Source organism: Balaenoptera acutorostrata, chromosome 10 (genome assembly GCF_949987535.1).
Source record: "Balaenoptera acutorostrata chromosome 10, mBalAcu1.1, whole genome shotgun sequence".
Taxonomy (NCBI): Eukaryota; Metazoa; Chordata; class Mammalia; order Artiodactyla; family Balaenopteridae; genus Balaenoptera; species Balaenoptera acutorostrata.
This window is the reverse complement of record NC_080073.1, coordinates 58,903,067-58,919,815: the sequence shown is the minus strand read 5'-3', so window position 1 is coordinate 58,919,815 and position 16,749 is coordinate 58,903,067.

Genomic DNA, 16,749 nt, shown 5'->3' with positions numbered 1-16,749 from the left:
CTTACTGGAGAAAGTCATCTTGCGTTCCTGCTGTAAACAATGCACAGTTCTTCCTCTTACACTGCAGGGTTTTACAAGAAGTAAAGCCCCGATAGCTTACCTAGAGCGTTCCTTGAGAGAGGCCGTTTGCTACACGGCGAACTCCGTGCCAAGAAAACGTTGTTCAGGGAAGGGACCAGTGTGTAGCTACAGTGTATATTTACTTGGAAGAAATCACAAGGAGGTAGGCCGCGTGTTCGCTGGAAACGGGGCCTGATGGCACAGGCCTTGCTTTCCCATTTTGAATGCTCCATTCATGCTGCCTTGAAATTCCCTAAATAACAGTTTTAGGACGGGTCTCTAGTCACTGTAGGCAGGGCTCTGGGAAGGGAACGAGTGTTCTCTATATCAACAGGGTGCTTTCATAGCCTGGTTGGGAGCTCCTCCTGAGACGCTCTAGATCTAAAAGGAAACTTGACGTGAATCCTTTCCTCAAGATAAAGCCTTGAATAGCCTGCCGAAGCGGAAGCTTGGAGCAGAGTCCTTGAGGCCTAACTTTAGGTCTGCTTTCTTTTAACGTTAGTAAGCTTTCAGGTCACCAGGAACTGGCGTGGGCACCCTATTCCCTGCAAGAACACCTAGTACCAGCAGGCTCCACTAGGAAGCTTGGAGCAGAGTCCGTGAGGCCTAACTTTAGGTCTGCTTTCTTTTAACGTTAGTAAGCTTTCAGGTCACCAGGACCTCGCGAAGGCACGTATTCCCTGCAAGAACACCGAGTACCGGCAGGCTCCCCTGGGCTGCTAAGAAACATCCAGGCCCGGAAACCTTTCCCAGTCACTCTTTGTATGCTGAATGTAGGGCAACACACTGCACTTTTCCTTGGTAGACCTAGGTATCCTCAGCACTCCAACAGCTCCAGGAAATCTGTTCTCTTACATCCTACATATCATGCAAATCTGCCTCATTGCCCTAGACTGAGCGGCACTGAGAAAGCAAAACTGCTTCGCACTCCTTCTACAGAGTCATACCTTAAGACCCCATACTTACTGGAGAAAGTCATCTTGCGTTCCAGCTGTAAACAAAGCACAGTTTTCCTCTAACACTGCAGGGTTTTACAAGAAGCAAAGCCCCGATAGCTTACCTAGAGCGTTCCTTTGGAGAGGCCGTTTGCTACTCGGCGAAGTCCGTGCCACGAAAACGTTATTCAAGGAAGGGACCAGTGTGTAGCTAGAGTGTATATTTACTTGGAAGAAATCACAAGGAGGTAGGCCACGTGTTCGCTGGAAACGGGGACTGATGGCACTGGCACAGGCCTTGCTTTCCCATTTTGAATGCTCCATTCATGCTGCCTTGAAATTCCCTAAATAACAGTTTTAGGACGGGTCTCTAGTCACTGTACGCAGGGCTCTGGGAAGGGAAAGAGTGTTCTCTATATCAACAGGGTGCTTTCATAGCCTGGGTGGGAGCTCCTCCTGAGACGCTCTAGATCTAAAAGGAAACTTGACGTGAGTCCTTTCCTCAAGGTAAAGCCCTGAATAGCCTGCCGAAGCGGAAGCTTGGAGCAGAGTCCTTGAAGCATTAGCTTTAGAGCTGTTTTCTTTTAAGGTTAGTAAGCTTTCAGTACACCGAGGACCTCAAGTGGGGACCCTTTTCCTTGCAAGAACACCTAGTGCCAGCAGCCTCCACTAGGCTGCTAAGAAACATCCAGGCCCGGAAAACTTTCCCAGTCACTCTGTGTATGCTGAGTGTAGGGCAACACACTGCACTCTTCCTTGGGAGACCTAGGTTTCCTCAACACTCCAACAGCTCCAGGAAATCTGTTCTCTTACCTCCTAGGTGTCATGCAAATCTGCCTCATTGCCCTAGGCTGAGCGGCTCTGAGAAACCAAAACTGCTTCCCATTCTTTCTACAGAGTCATACCTTAAGACCCCATACTTACAGGAGAAAGTCAGCTTGCGTTCCTGCTGTAAACAAAGCACAGTTCTTCCTCTTACACTGCAGGGTTTTACAAGAAGCAAAGCCACGATAGCTTACCTAGAGCGTTCCTAGAGAGAGGCAGTTGGCTACACAGCGAACGCCGTGCCAAGAAAACTTTATTCAGGCAAGGGACCAGTGTGTAGCTATATGTTTATTTACTTGGAAGAAATCACAAGGAGGTAGGCCGCTTGTTCGCTGGAAACGGGGCCTGATGGCACAGGCCTTTCTTTCCCATTTTGAATGCTCCATTCATGCTGCCTTGAAATTCCCTAAATAACAGTTTTAGGACTGGTCTCTAGTCACTGTAGGCAGGGCTCTGGGAAGGGAACGAGTGTGCTCTATATCAACAGGGTGCTTTCATAGCCTGGGTAGGAGCTCCACCTGAGACGCTCTAGAGCTAAAAGGAAACTTGACGTGAGTCCTTTCCTCAAGGTAAAGCCTTGAATAGCCTGCCGAAGCGGAAGCTTGGAGCAGAGTCCTTGAAGCATTAGCTTTAGAGCTGTTTTCTTTTAAGGTTAGGAAGCTTTCAGGACACCGAGGACCTCGCGTGGGCCCCCTATTCCTTGCAAGAACACCTAGTACCAGCAGGCTCCACTAGGAAGCTTGGAGCAGAGTCCGTGAGGCCTAACTTTAGGTCTGCTTTCTTTTAGCGTTAGTAAGCTTTCAGGTCACCAGGACCTCGCGAGGGCAGGCACCCTATTCCCTGCAAGAACATCGAGTACCGGCAGGCTCCCCTGGGCTCCTAAGAAACATCCAGGCCCGGACACCTTTCCGAGTCACTCTGTGTATGCTGAGTGTAGGGCAACACACTGCACTCTTCCTTGGGAGACCTAGGTTTCCTCAGCACTCCAACAGCTCCAGGAAATCTGTTCTCTTACATCCTACATGTCATTCAAATCTGCCTCATTGTCCTAGGCTGAGCGGTACTGAGAAACCAAAACTGCTTCGCACTCCTTCTACAGAGTCTTACCTTAAGACCCCATACTTACAGGAGAAAGTCAGCTTGCGTTCCGGCTGTAACCAAAGCACAGTTCTTCCTCTTACACTGCAGGGTTTTAGAAGAAGCTAAGCCCCGATAGCTTACCTAGAGCGTTCCTTGGGAGAGGCCGTTTGCTACACGGCGAACTCCGTGCCAAGAAAACGTTGTTCAGGGAAGGGACCAGTGTGTAGCTAGAGTGTATATTTACTTGGAAGAAATCACAAGGAGGTAGGCCGCGTGTTCGCTGGAAACGGGGCCTGATGGCACAGGCCTTGCTTTCCCATTTTGAATGCTCCATTCATGCTGCCTTGAAATTCCCTAAATAACAGTTTTAGGACGGGTCTCTAGTCACTGTAGGCAGGGCTCTGGGAAGGGAACGAGTGTTCTCTATATCAACAGGGTGCTTTCATAGCCTGGTTGGGAGCTCCTCCTGAGACGCTCTAGATCTAAAAGGAAACTTGACGTGAATCCTTTCCTCAAGATAAAGCCTTGAATAGCCTGCCGAAGCGGAAGCTTGGAGCAGAGTCCTTGAGTCCTAACTTTAGGTCTGCTTTCTTTTAACGTTAGTAAGCTTTCAGGTCACCAGGACCTGGCGTGGGCACCCTATTCCCTGCAAGAACACCTAGTACCAGCAGGCTCCACTAGGAAGCTTGGAGCAGAGTCCGTGAGGCCTAACTTTAGGTCTGCTTTCTTTTAACGTTAGTAAGCTTTCAGGTCACCAGGACCTCGCGAAGGCACGTATTCCCTGCAAGAACACCGAGTACCGGCAGGCTCCCCTGGGCTGCTAAGAAACATCCAGGCCCGGAAACCTTTCCCAGTCACTCTTTGTATGCTGAATGTAGGGCAACACACTGCACTTTTCCTTGGTAGACCTAGGTATCCTCAGCACTCCAACAGCTCCAGGAAATCTGTTCTCTTACATCCTACATATCATGCAAATCTGCCTCATTGCCCTAGACTGAGCGGCACTGAGAAAGCAAAACTGCTTCGCACTCCTTCTACAGAGTCATACCTTAAGACCCCATACTTACTGGAGAAAGTCATCTTGCGTTCCAGCTGTAAACAAAGCACAGTTTTCCTCTAACACTGCAGGGTTTTACAAGAAGCAAAGCCCCGATAGCTTACCTAGAGCGTTCCTTTGGAGAGGCCGTTTGCTACTCGGCGAAGTCCGTGCCACGAAAACGTTATTCAAGGAAGGGACCAGTGTGTAGCTAGAGTGTATATTTACTTGGAAGAAATCACAAGGCGGTAGGCCACGTGTTCGCTGGAAACGGGGACTGATGGCACTGGCACAGGCCTTGCTTTCCCATTTTGAATGCTCCATTCATGCTGCCTTGAAATTCCCTAAATAACAGTTTTAGGACGGGTCTCTAGTCACTGTACGCAGGGCTCTGGGAAGGGAACGAGTGTTCTCTATATCAACAGGGTGCTTTCATAGCCTGGGTGGGAGCTCCTCCTGAGACGCTCTAGATCTAAAAGGAAACTTGACGTGAGTCCTTTCCTCAAGGTAAAGCCCTGAATAGCCTGCCGAAGCGGAAGCTTGGAGCAGAGTCCTTGAAGCATTAGCTTTAGAGCTGTTTTCTTTTAAGGTTAGTAAGCTTTCAGTACACCGAGGACCTCAAGTGGGGACCCTTTTCCTTGCAAGAACACCTAGTGCCAGCAGCCTCCACTAGGCTGCTAAGAAACATCCAGGCCCGGAAAACTTTCCCAGTCACTCTGTGTATGCTGAGTGTAGGGCAACACACTGCACTCTTCCTTGGGAGACCTAGGTTTCCTCAACACTCCAACAGCTCCAGGAAATCTGTTCTCTTACCTCCTAGGTGTCATGCAAATCTGCCTCATTGCCCTAGGCTGAGCGGCTCTGAGAAACCAAAACTGCTTCCCATTCTTTCTACAGAGTCATACCTTAAGACCCCATACTTACAGGAGAAAGTCAGCTTGCGTTCCTGCTGTAAACAAAGCACAGTTCTTCCTCTTACACTGCAGGGTTTTACAAGAAGCAAAGCCACGATAGCTTACCTAGAGCGTTCCTAGAGAGAGGCAGTTGGCTACACAGCGAACGCCGTGCCAAGAAAACTTTATTCAGGCAAGGGACCAGTGTGTAGCTGTATGTTTATTTACTTGGAAGAAATCACAAGGAGGTAGGCCGCTTGTTCGCTGGAAACGGGGCCTGATGGCACAGGCCTTTCTTTCCCATTTTGAATGCTCCATTCATGCTGCCTTGAAATTCCCTAAATAACAGTTTTAGGACTGGTCTCTAGTCACTGTAGGCAGGGCTCTGGGAAGGGAACGAGTGTGCTCTATATCAACAGGGTGCTTTCATAGCCTGGGTAGGAGCTCCACCTGAGACGCTCTAGAGCTAAAAGGAAACTTGACGTGAGTCCTTTCCTCAAGGTAAAGCCTTGAATAGCCTGCCGAAGCGGAAGCTTGGAGCAGAGTCCTTGAAGCATTAGCTTTAGGTCTGTTTTCTTTTAAGGTTAGGAAGCTTTCAGGACACCGAGGACCTCGCGTGGGCCCCCTATTCCTTGCAAGAACACCTAGTACCAGCAGGCTCCACTAGGAAGCTTGGAGCAGAGTCCGTGAGGCCTAACTTTAGGTCTGCTTTCTTTTAGCGTTAGTAAGCTTTCAGGTCACCAGGACCTCGCGAGGGCAGGCACCCTATTCCCTGCAAGAACATCGAGTACCGGCAGGCTCCCCTGGGCTCCTAAGAAACATCCAGGCCCGGACACCTTTCCGAGTCACTCTGTGTATGCTGAGTGTAGGGCAACACACTGCACTCTTCCTTGGGAGACCTAGGTTTCCTCAGCACTCCAACAGCTCCAGGAAATCTGTTCTCTTACATCCTACATGTCATTCAAATCTGCCTCATTGTCCTAGGCTGAGCGGTACTGAGAAACCAAAACTGCTTCGCACTCCTTCTACAGAGTCTTACCTTAAGACCCCATACTTACAGGAGAAAGTCAGCTTGCGTTCCGGCTGTAACCAAAGCACAGTTCTTCCTCTTACACTGCAGGGTTTTAGAAGAAGCTAAGCCCCGATAGCTTACCTAGAGCGTTCCTTGGGAGAGGCCGTTTGCTACACGGCGAACTCCGTGCCAAGAAAACGTTATTCAGGGAAGGGACCAGTGTGTAGCTAGAGTGTATATTTACTTGGAAGAAATCACAAGGAGGTAGGCCGCGTGTTCGCTGGAAACGGGGCCTGATGGCACAGGCCTTGCTTTCCCAATTTAAATGCTCCATTCATGCTGCCTTGAAATTCCCTAAATAACAGTTTTAGGACGGGTCTCTAGTCACTGTAGGCAGGGCTCTGGGAAGGGAACGAGTGTTGTCTATATCAACAGGGTGCTTTCATAGCCTGGGTAGGAGCTCCACCTGAGACGCTCTAGAGCTAAAAGGAAACTTGACGTGAGTCCTTTCCTCAGGTAAAGCCTTGAATAGCCTGCCGAATCGGAAGCTTGGAGCAGAGTTCTTGAGGCCTACTTTAGGTCTGCTTTCTTTTAACGTTAGTAAGCTTTCAGGTCACCAGGACCTGGCGTGGGCACCCTATTCCCTGCAAGAACACCGAGTTCCAGCAGGCTCCAGTAGGCTGCAAAGAAACATCCAGGCCCGGAAACCTTTCCCAGTCACTCTGTGTATGCTGAGTGTAGGGAAACACACTGCACTCTTCCTTGGGAGACCTAGGTTTCCTCAGCACTCCAACAGCTCCAGGAAATCTGTTCTCTTACATCCTACATGTCATGCAAATCTGCCTCATTGCCCTAGGCTGAGCGGCACTGAGAAACCAAAACTGCTTCGCACTCCTTCTACGGAGTCATACCTTAAGACCCCATACTTACTGGAGAAAGTCATCTTGCGTTCCTGCTGTAAACAATGCACAGTTCTTCCTCTTACACTGCAGGGTTTTACAAGAAGCAAAGCCCCGATAGCTTACCTAGACCGTTCCTTGGGAGAGGCCGTTTGCTACACGGCGAACTCCGTGCCAAGAAAACGTTATTCAAGGAAGGGACCAGTGTGTAGCTAGAGTGTATATTTACTTGGAAGAAATCACAAGGAGGTAGGCCGCTTGTTCGCTGGAAACGGGGACTGATGGCACAGGCCTTTCTTTCCCATTTTGAATGCTCCATTCATGCTGCCTTGAAATTCCCTAAATAACAGTTTTAGGACTGGTCTCTAGTCACTGTAGGCAGGGCTCTGGGAAGGGAACGAGTGTGCTCTATATCAACAGGGTGCTTTCATAGCCTGGGTAGGAGCTCCACCTGAGACGCTCTAGAGCTAAAAGGAAACTTGACGTGAGTCCTTTCCTCAAGGTAAAGCCTTGAATAGCCTGCCGAAGCGGAAGCTTGGAGCAGAGTCCTTGAAGCATTAGCTTTAGGTCTGTTTTCTTTTAAGGTTAGGAAGCTTTCAGGACACCGAGGACCTCGCGTGGGCCCCCTATTCCTTGCAAGAACACCTAGTACCAGCAGGCTCCACTAGGAAGCTTGGAGCAGAGTCCGTGAAGCCTAACTTTAGGTCTGCTTTCTTTTAACGTTAGTAAGCTTTCAGGTCACCAGGACCTGGCGTGGGCACCCTATTCCCTGCAAGAACACCTAGTACCAGCAGGCTCCACTAGGAAGCTTGGAGCAGAGTCCGTGAGGCCTAACTTTAGGTCTGCTTTCTTTTAACGTTAGTAAGCTTTCAGGTCACCAGGACCTCGCGAAGGCACGTATTCCCTGCAAGAACACCGAGTACCGGCAGGCTCCCCTGGGCTGCTAAGAAACATCCAGGCCCGGAAACCTTTCCCAGTCACTCTGTGTATGCTGAATGTAGGGCAACACACTGCACTTTTCCTTGGTAGACCTAGGTATCCTCAGCACTCCAACAGCTCCAGGAAATCTGTTCTCTTACATCCTACATATCATGCAAATCTGCCTCATTGCCCTAGGCTGAGCGGCACTGAGAAAGCAAAACTGCTTCGCACTCCTTCTACAGAGTCATACCTTAAGACCCCATACTTACTGGAGAAAGTCATCTTGCGTTCCAGCTGTAAACAAAGCACAGTTTTCCTCTAACACTGCAGGGTTTTACAAGAAGCAAAGCCCCGATAGCTTACCTAGAGCGTTCCTTTGGAGAGGCCGTTTGCTACTCGGCGAAGTCCGTGCCACGAAAACGTTATTCAAGGAAGGGACCAGTGTGTAGCTAGAGTGTATATTTACTTGGAAGAAATCACAAGGAGGTAGGCCACGTGTTCGCTGGAAACGGGGACTGATGGCACAGGCACACGCCTTGCTTTCCCATTTTGAATGCTCCATTCATGCTGCCTTGAAATTCCCTAAATAACAGTTTTAGGACGGGTCTCTAGTCACTGTAGGCAGGGCTCTGGGAAGGGAACGAGTGTTCTCTATATCAACAGGGTGCTTTCATAGCCTGGGTGGGAGCTCCTCCTGAGACGCTCTAGATCTAAAAGGAAACTTGACGTGAGTCCTTTCCTCAAGGTAAAGCCCTGAATAGCCTGCCGAAGCGGAAGCTTGGAGCAGAGTCCTTGAAGCATTAGCTTTAGAGCTGTTTTCTTTTAAGGTTAGTAAGCTTTCAGTACACCGAGGACCTCAAGTGGGGACCCTTTTCCTTGCAAGAACACCTAGTGCCAGCAGCCTCCACTAGGCTGCTAAGAAACATCCAGGCCCGGAAAACTTTCCCAGTCACTCTGTGTATGCTGAGTGTAGGGCAACACACTGCACTCTTCCTTGGGAGACCTAGGTTTCCTCAACACTCCAACAGCTCCAGGAAATCTGTTCTCTTACCTCCTAGGTGTCATGCAAATCTGCCTCATTGCCCTAGGCTGAGCGGCTCTGAGAAACCAAAACTGCTTCCCATTCTTTCTACAGAGTCATACCTTAAGACCCCATACTTACAGGAGAAAGTCAGCTTGCGTTCCTGCTGTAAACAAAGCACAGTTCTTCCTCTTACAGTGCAGGGTTTTACAAGAAGCAAAGCCACGATAGCTTACCTAGAGCGTTCCTTGGGAGAGGCCGTTTGCTACACGGCGAACTCCGTGCCAAGAAAACGTTATTCAAGGAAGGGACCAGTGTGTAGCTAGAGTGTATATTTACTTGGAAGAAATCACAAGGAGGTAGGCCGCTTGTTCGCTGGAAACGGGGACTGATGGCACAGGCCTTTCTTTCCCATTTTGAATGCTCCATTCATGCTGCCTTGAAATTCCCTAAATAACAGTTTTAGGACTGGTCTCTAGTCACTGTAGGCAGGGCTCTGGGAAGGGAACGAGTGTGCTCTATATCAACAGGGTGCTTTCATAGCCTGGGTAGGAGCTCCACCTGAGACGCTCTAGAGCTAAAAGGAAACTTGACGTGAGTCCTTTCCTCAAGGTAAAGCCTTGAATAGCCTGCCGAATCGGAAGCTTGGAGCAGAGTTCTTGAGGCCTACTTTAGGTCTGCTTTCTTTTAACGTTAGTAAGCTTTCAGGTCACCAGGACCTGGCGTGGGCACCCTATTCCCTGCAAGAACACCGAGTTCCAGCAGGCTCCACTAGGCTGCAAAGAAACATCCAGGCCCGGAAACCTTTCCCAGTCACTCTGTGTATGCTGAGTGTAGGGCAACACACTGCACTTTTCCTTGGTAGACCTAGGTATCCTCAGCACTCCAACAGCTCCAGGAAATCTGTTCTCTTACATCCTAAATATCATGCAAATCTGCCTCATTGCCCTAGGCTGAGCGGCACTGAGAAACCAAAACTGCTTCGCACTCCTTCTACGGAGTCATACCTTAAGACCCCATACTTACTGGAGAAAGTCATCTTGCGTTCCTGCTGTAAACAATGCACAGTTCTTCCTCTTACACTGCAGGGTTTTAGAAGAAGCTAAGCCCCGATAGCTTACCTAGAGCGTTCCTTGAGAGAGGCCGTTTGCTACACGGCGAACTCCGTGCCAAGAAAACGTTGTTCAGGGAAGGGACCAGTGTGTAGCTAGAGTGTATATTTACTTGGAAGAAATCACAAGGAGGTAGGCCGCGTGTTCGCTGGAAACGGGGCCTGATGGCACAGGCCTTGCTTTCCCATTTTGAATGCTCCATTCATGCTGCCTTGAAATTCCCTAAATAACAGTTTTAGGACGGGTCTCTAGTCACTGTAGGCAGGGCTCTGGGAAGGGAACGAGTGTTCTCTATATCAACAGGGTGCTTTCATAGCCTGGTTGGGAGCTCCTCCTGAGACGCTCTAGATCTAAAAGGAAACTTGACGTGAATCCTTTCCTCAAGATAAAGCCTTGAATAGCCTGCCGAAGCGGAAGCTTGGAGCAGAGTCCTTGAGGCCTAACTTTAGGTCTGCTTTCTTTTAACGTTAGTAAGCTTTCAGGTCACCAGGACCTGGCGTGGGCACCCTATTCCCTGCAAGAACACCTAGTACCAGCAGGCTCCACTAGGAAGCTTGGAGCAGAGTCCGTGAGGCCTAACTTTAGGTCTGCTTTCTTTTAACGTTAGTAAGCTTTCAGGTCACCAGGACCTCGCGAAGGCACCCTATTCCCTGCAAGAACACCGAGTTACGGCAGGCTCCCCTGGGCTGCTAAGAAACATCCAGGCCCGGAAACCTTTCCCAGTCACTCTGTGTATGCTGAATGTAGGGCAACACACTGCACTTTTCCTTGGTAGACCTAGGTATCCTCAGCACTCCAACAGCTCCAGGAAATCTGTTCTCTTACATCCTACATATCATGCAAATCTGACTCATTGCCCTAGGCTGAGCGGCACTGAGAAAGCAAAACTGCTTCGCACTCCTTCTACAGAGTCATACCTTAAGACCCCATACTTACTGGAGAAAGTCATCTTGCGTTCCAGCTGTAAACAAAGCACAGTTTTCCTCTAACACTGCAGGGTTTTACAAGAAGCAAAGCCCCGATAGCTTACCTAGAGCGTTCCTTTGGAGAGGCCGTTTGCTACTCGGCGAAGTCCGTGCCACGAAAACGTTATTCAAGGAAGGGACCAGTGTGTAGCTAGAGTGTATATTTACTTGGAAGAAATCACAAGGAGGTAGGCCACGTGTTCGCTGGAAACGGGGACTGATGGCACTGGCACAGGCCTTGCTTTCCCATTTTGAATGCTCCATTCATGCTGCCTTGAAATTCCCTAAATAACAGTTTTAGAACGGGTCTCTAGTCACTGTACGCAGGGCTCTGGGAAGGGAACGAGTGTTCTCTATATCAACAGGGTGCTTTCATAGCCTGGGTGGGAGCTCCTCCTGAGACGCTCTAGATCTAAAAGGAAACTTGACGTGAGTCCTTTCCTCAAGGTAAAGCCCTGAATAGCCTGCCGAAGCGGAAGCTTGGAGCAGAGTCCTTGAAGCATTAGCTTTAGAGCTGTTTTCTTTTAAGGTTAGGAAGCTTTCAGGACACCGAGGACCTCGCGTGGGCCCCCTATTCCTTGCAAGAACACCTAGTACCAGCAGGCTCCACTAGGAAGCTTGGAGCAGAGTCCGTGAGGCCTAACTTTAGGTCTGCTTTCTTTTAGCGTTAGTAAGCTTTCAGGTCACCAGGACCTCGCGAGGGCACCCTATTCCCTGCAAGAACACCGAGTACCGGCAGGCTCCCCTAGGCTGCTAAGAAACATCCAGGCCCGGAAACCGTTCCGAGTCACTCTGTGTATGCTGAGTGTAGGGCAACACACTGCACTCTTCCTTGGGAGACCTAGGTTTCCTCAGCACTCCAACAGCTCCAGGAAGTCTGTTCTCTTTCTCCTACGTTTCATGCAAATCTGCCTCATTGCCCTAGGCTGAGCGGCACTGAGAAACCAAAACTGCTTCGCATTCCTTCTACAGAGTCATACCTTAAGACCCCAAACTTACTGGAGAAAGTCGGCTTGTGTTCCGGCTGTAACCAAAGCACAGTTCTTTCTCTTACACTGCAGGGTTTTAGAAGAAGCTAAGCCCCGATAGCTTACCTAGAGCGTTCCTTGGGAGAGGCCGTTTGCTACACGGCGAACTCCGTGCCAAGAAAACGTTATTCAAGGAAGGGACCAGTGTGTAGCTAGAGTGTATATTTACTTGGAAGAAATCACAAGGAGGTAGGCCGCTTGTTCGCTGGAAACGGGGACTGATGGCACAGGCCTTTCTTTCCCATTTTGAATGCTCCATTCATGCTGCCTTGAAATTCCCTAAATAACAGTTTTAGGACGGGTCTCTAGTCACTGTAGGCAGGGCTCTGGGAAGGGAACGAGTGTTCTCTATATCAACAGGGTGCTTTCATAGCCTGGTTGGGAGCTCCTCCTGAGACGCTCTAGATCTAAAAGGAAACTTGACGTGAATCCTTTCCTCAAGATAAAGCCTTGAATAGCCTGCCGAAGCGGAAGCTTGGAGCAGAGTCCTTGAGGCCTAACTTTAGGTCTGCTTTCTTTTAACGTTAGTAAGCTTTCAGGTCACCAGGACCTGGCGTGGGCACCCTATTCCCTGCAAGAACACCTAGTACCAGCAGGCTCCACTACGAAGCTTGGAGCAGAGTCCGTGAGGCCTAACTTTAGGTCTGCTTTCTTTTAACGTTAGTAATCTTTCAGGTCACCAGGACCTCGCGAAGGCACGTATTCCCTGCAAGAACACCGAGTACCGGCAGGCTCCCCTGGGCTGCTAAGAAACATCCAGGCCCGGAAACCTTTCCCAGTCACTCTTTGTATGCTGAATGTAGGGCAACACACTGCACTTTTCCTTGGTAGACCTAGGTATCCTCAGCACTCCAACAGCTCCAGGAAATCTGTTCTCTTACATCCTACATATCATGCAAATCTGCCTCATTGCCCTAGACTGAGCGGCACTGAGAAAGCAAAACTGCTTCGCACTCCTTCTACAGAGTCATACCTTAAGACCCCATACTTACTGGAGAAAGTCATCTTGCGTTCCAGCTGTAAACAAAGCACAGTTTTCCTCTAACACTGCAGGGTTTTACAAGAAGCAAAGCCCCGATAGCTTACCTAGAGCGTTCCTTTGGAGAGGCCGTTTGCTACTCGGCGAAGTCCGTGCCACGAAAACGTTATTCAAGGAAGGGACCAGTGTGTAGCTAGAGTGTATATTTACTTGGAAGAAATCACAAGGAGGTAGGCCACGTGTTCGCTGGAAACGGGGACTGATGGCACTGGCACAGGCCTTGCTTTCCCATTTTGAATGCTCCATTCATGCTGCCTTGAAATTCCCTAAATAACAGTTTTAGGACGGGTCTCTAGTCACTGTACGCAGGGCTCTGGGAAGGGAACGAGTGTTCTCTATATCAACAGGGTGCTTTCATAGCCTGGGTGGGAGCTCCTCCTGAGACGCTCTAGATCTAAAAGGAAACTTGACGTGAGTCCTTTCCTCAAGGTAAAGCCCTGAATAGCCTGCCGAAGCGGAAGCTTGGAGCAGAGTCCTTGAAGCATTAGCTTTAGAGCTGTTTTCTTTTAAGGTTAGTAAGCTTTCAGTACACCGAGGACCTCAAGTGGGGACCCTTTTCCTTGCAAGAACACCTAGTGCCAGCAGCCTCCACTAGGCTGCTAAGAAACATCCAGGCCCGGAAAACTTTCCCAGTCACTCTGTGTATGCTGAGTGTAGGGCAACACACTGCACTCTTCCTTGGGAGACCTAGGTTTCCTCAACACTCCAACAGCTCCAGGAAATCTGTTCTCTTACCTCCTAGGTGTCATGCAAATCTGCCTCATTGCCCTAGGCTGAGCGGCTCTGAGAAACCAAAACTGCTTCCCATTCTTTCTACAGAGTCATACCTTAAGACCCCATACTTACAGGAGAAAGTCAGCTTGCGTTCCTGCTGTAAACAAAGCACAGTTCTTCCTCTTACACTGCAGGGTTTTACAAGAAGCAAAGCCACGATAGCTTACCTAGAGCGTTCCTAGAGAGAGGCAGTTGGCTACACAGCGAACGCCGTGCCAAGAAAACTTTATTCAGGCAAGGGACCAGTGTGTAGCTATATGTTTATTTACTTGGAAGAAATCACAAGGAGGTAGGCCGCTTGTTCGCTGGAAACGGGGCCTGATGGCACAGGCCTTTCTTTCCCATTTTGAATGCTCCATTCATGCTGCCTTGAAATTCCCTAAATAACAGTTTTAGGACTGGTCTCTAGTCACTGTAGGCAGGGCTCTGGGAAGGGAACGAGTGTGCTCTATATCAACAGGGTGCTTTCATAGCCTGGGTAGGAGCTCCACCTGAGACGCTCTAGAGCTAAAAGGAAACTTGACGTGAGTCCTTTCCTCAAGGTAAAGCCTTGAATAGCCTGCCGAAGCGGAAGCTTGGAGCAGAGTCCTTGAAGCATTAGCTTTAGGTCTGTTTTCTTTTAAGGTTAGGAAGCTTTCAGGACACCGAGGACCTCGCGTGGGCCCCCTATTCCTTGCAAGAACACCTAGTACCAGCAGGCTCCACTAGGAAGCTTGGAGCAGAGTCCGTGAGGCCTAACTTTAGGTCTGCTTTCTTTTAGCGTTAGTAAGCTTTCAGGTCACCAGGACCTCGCGAGGGCAGGCACCCTATTCCCTGCAAGAACATCGAGTACCGGCAGGCTCCCCTGGGCTCCTAAGAAACATCCAGGCCCGGACACCTTTCCGAGTCACTCTGTGTATGCTGAGTGTAGGGCAACACACTGCACTCTTCCTTGGGAGACGTAGGTTTCCTCAGCACTCCAACAGCTCCAGGAAATCTGTTCTCTTACATCCTACATGTCATTCAAATCTGCCTCATTGTCCTAGGCTGAGCGGTACTGAGAAACCAAAACTGCTTCGCACTCCTTCTACAGAGTCTTACCTTAAGACCCCATACTTACAGGAGAAAGTCAGCTTGCGTTCCGGCTGTAACCAAAGCACAGTTCTTCCTCTTACACTGCAGGGTTTTAGAAGAAGCTAAGCCCCGATAGCTTACCTAGAGCGTTCCTTGGGAGAGGCCGTTTGCTACACGGCGAACTCCGTGCCAAGAAAACGTTGTTCAGGGAAGGGACCAGTGTGTAGCTAGAGTGTATATTTACTTGTAAGAAATCACAAGGAGGTAGGCCGCGTGTTCGCTGGAAACGGGGCCTGATGGCACAGGCCTTGCTTTCCCATTTTGAATGCTCCATTCATGCTGCCTTGAAATTCCCTAAATAACAGTTTTAGGACGGGTCTCTAGTCACTGTAGGCAGGGCTCTGGGAAGGGAACGAGTGTTCTCTATATCAACAGGGTGCTTTCATAGCCTGGTTGGGAGCTCCTCCTGAGACGCTCTAGATCTAAAAGGAAACTTGACGTGAATCCTTTCCTCAAGATAAAGCCTTGAATAGCCTGCCGAAGCGGAAGCTTGGAGCAGAGTCCTTGAGTCCTAACTTTAGGTCTGCTTTCTTTTAACGTTAGTAAGCTTTCAGGTCACCAGGACCTGGCGTGGGCACCCTATTCCCTGCAAGAACACCTAGTACCAGCAGGCTCCACTAGGAAGCTTGGAGCAGAGTCCGTGAGGCCTAACTTTAGGTCTGCTTTCTTTTAACGTTAGTAAGCTTTCAGGTCACCAGGACCTCGCGAAGGCACGTATTCCCTGCAAGAACACCGAGTACCGGCAGGCTCCCCTGGGCTGCTAAGAAACATCCAGGCCCGGAAACCTTTCCCAGTCACTCTTTGTATGCTGAATGTAGGGCAACACACTGCACTTTTCCTTGGTAGACCTAGGTATCCTCAGCACTCCAACAGCTCCAGGAAATCTGTTCTCTTACATCCTACATATCATGCAAATCTGCCTCATTGCCCTAGACTGAGCGGCACTGAGAAAGCAAAACTGCTTCGCACTCCTTCTACAGAGTCATACCTTAAGACCCCATACTTACTGGAGAAAGTCATCTTGCGTTCCAGCTGTAAACAAAGCACAGTTTTCCTCTAACACTGCAGGGTTTTACAAGAAGCAAAGCCCCGATAGCTTACCTAGAGCGTTCCTTTGGAGAGGCCGTTTGCTACTCGGCGAAGTCCGTGCCACGAAAACGTTATTCAAGGAAGGGACCAGTGTGTAGCTAGAGTGTATATTTACTTGGAAGAAATCACAAGGCGGTAGGCCACGTGTTCGCTGGAAACGGGGACTGATGGCACTGGCACAGGCCTTGCTTTCCCATTTTGAATGCTCCATTCATGCTGCCTTGAAATTCCCTAAATAACAGTTTTAGGACGGGTCTCTAGTCACTGTACGCAGGGCTCTGGGAAGGGAACGAGTGTTCTCTATATCAACAGGGTGCTTTCATAGCCTGGGTGGGAGCTCCTCCTGAGACGCTCTAGATCTAAAAGGAAACTTGACGTGAGTCCTTTCCTCAAGGTAAAGCCCTGAATAGCCTGCCGAAGCGGAAGCTTGGAGCAGAGTCCTTGAAGCATTAGCTTTAGAGCTGTTTTCTTTTAAGGTTAGTAAGCTTTCAGTACACCGAGGACCTCAAGTGGGGACCCTTTTCCTTGCAAGAACACCTAGTGCCAGCAGCCTCCACTAGGCTGCTAAGAAACATCCAGGCCCGGAAAACTTTCCCAGTCACTCTGTGTATGCTGAGTGTAGGGCAACACACTGCACTCTTCCTTGGGAGACCTAGGTTTCCTCAACACTCCAACAGCTCCAGGAAATCTGTTCTCTTACCTCCTAGGTGTCATGCAAATCTGCCTCATTGCCCTAGGCTGAGCGGCTCTGAGAAACCAAAACTGCTTCCCATTCTTTCTACAGAGTCATACCTTAAGACCCCATACTTACAGGAGAAAGTCAGCTTGCGTTCCTGCTGTAAACAAAGCACAGTTCTTCCTCTTACACTGCAGGGTTTTACAAGAAGCAAAGCCACGATAGCTTACCTAGAGCGTTCCTAGAGAGAGGCAGTTGGCTACACAGCGAA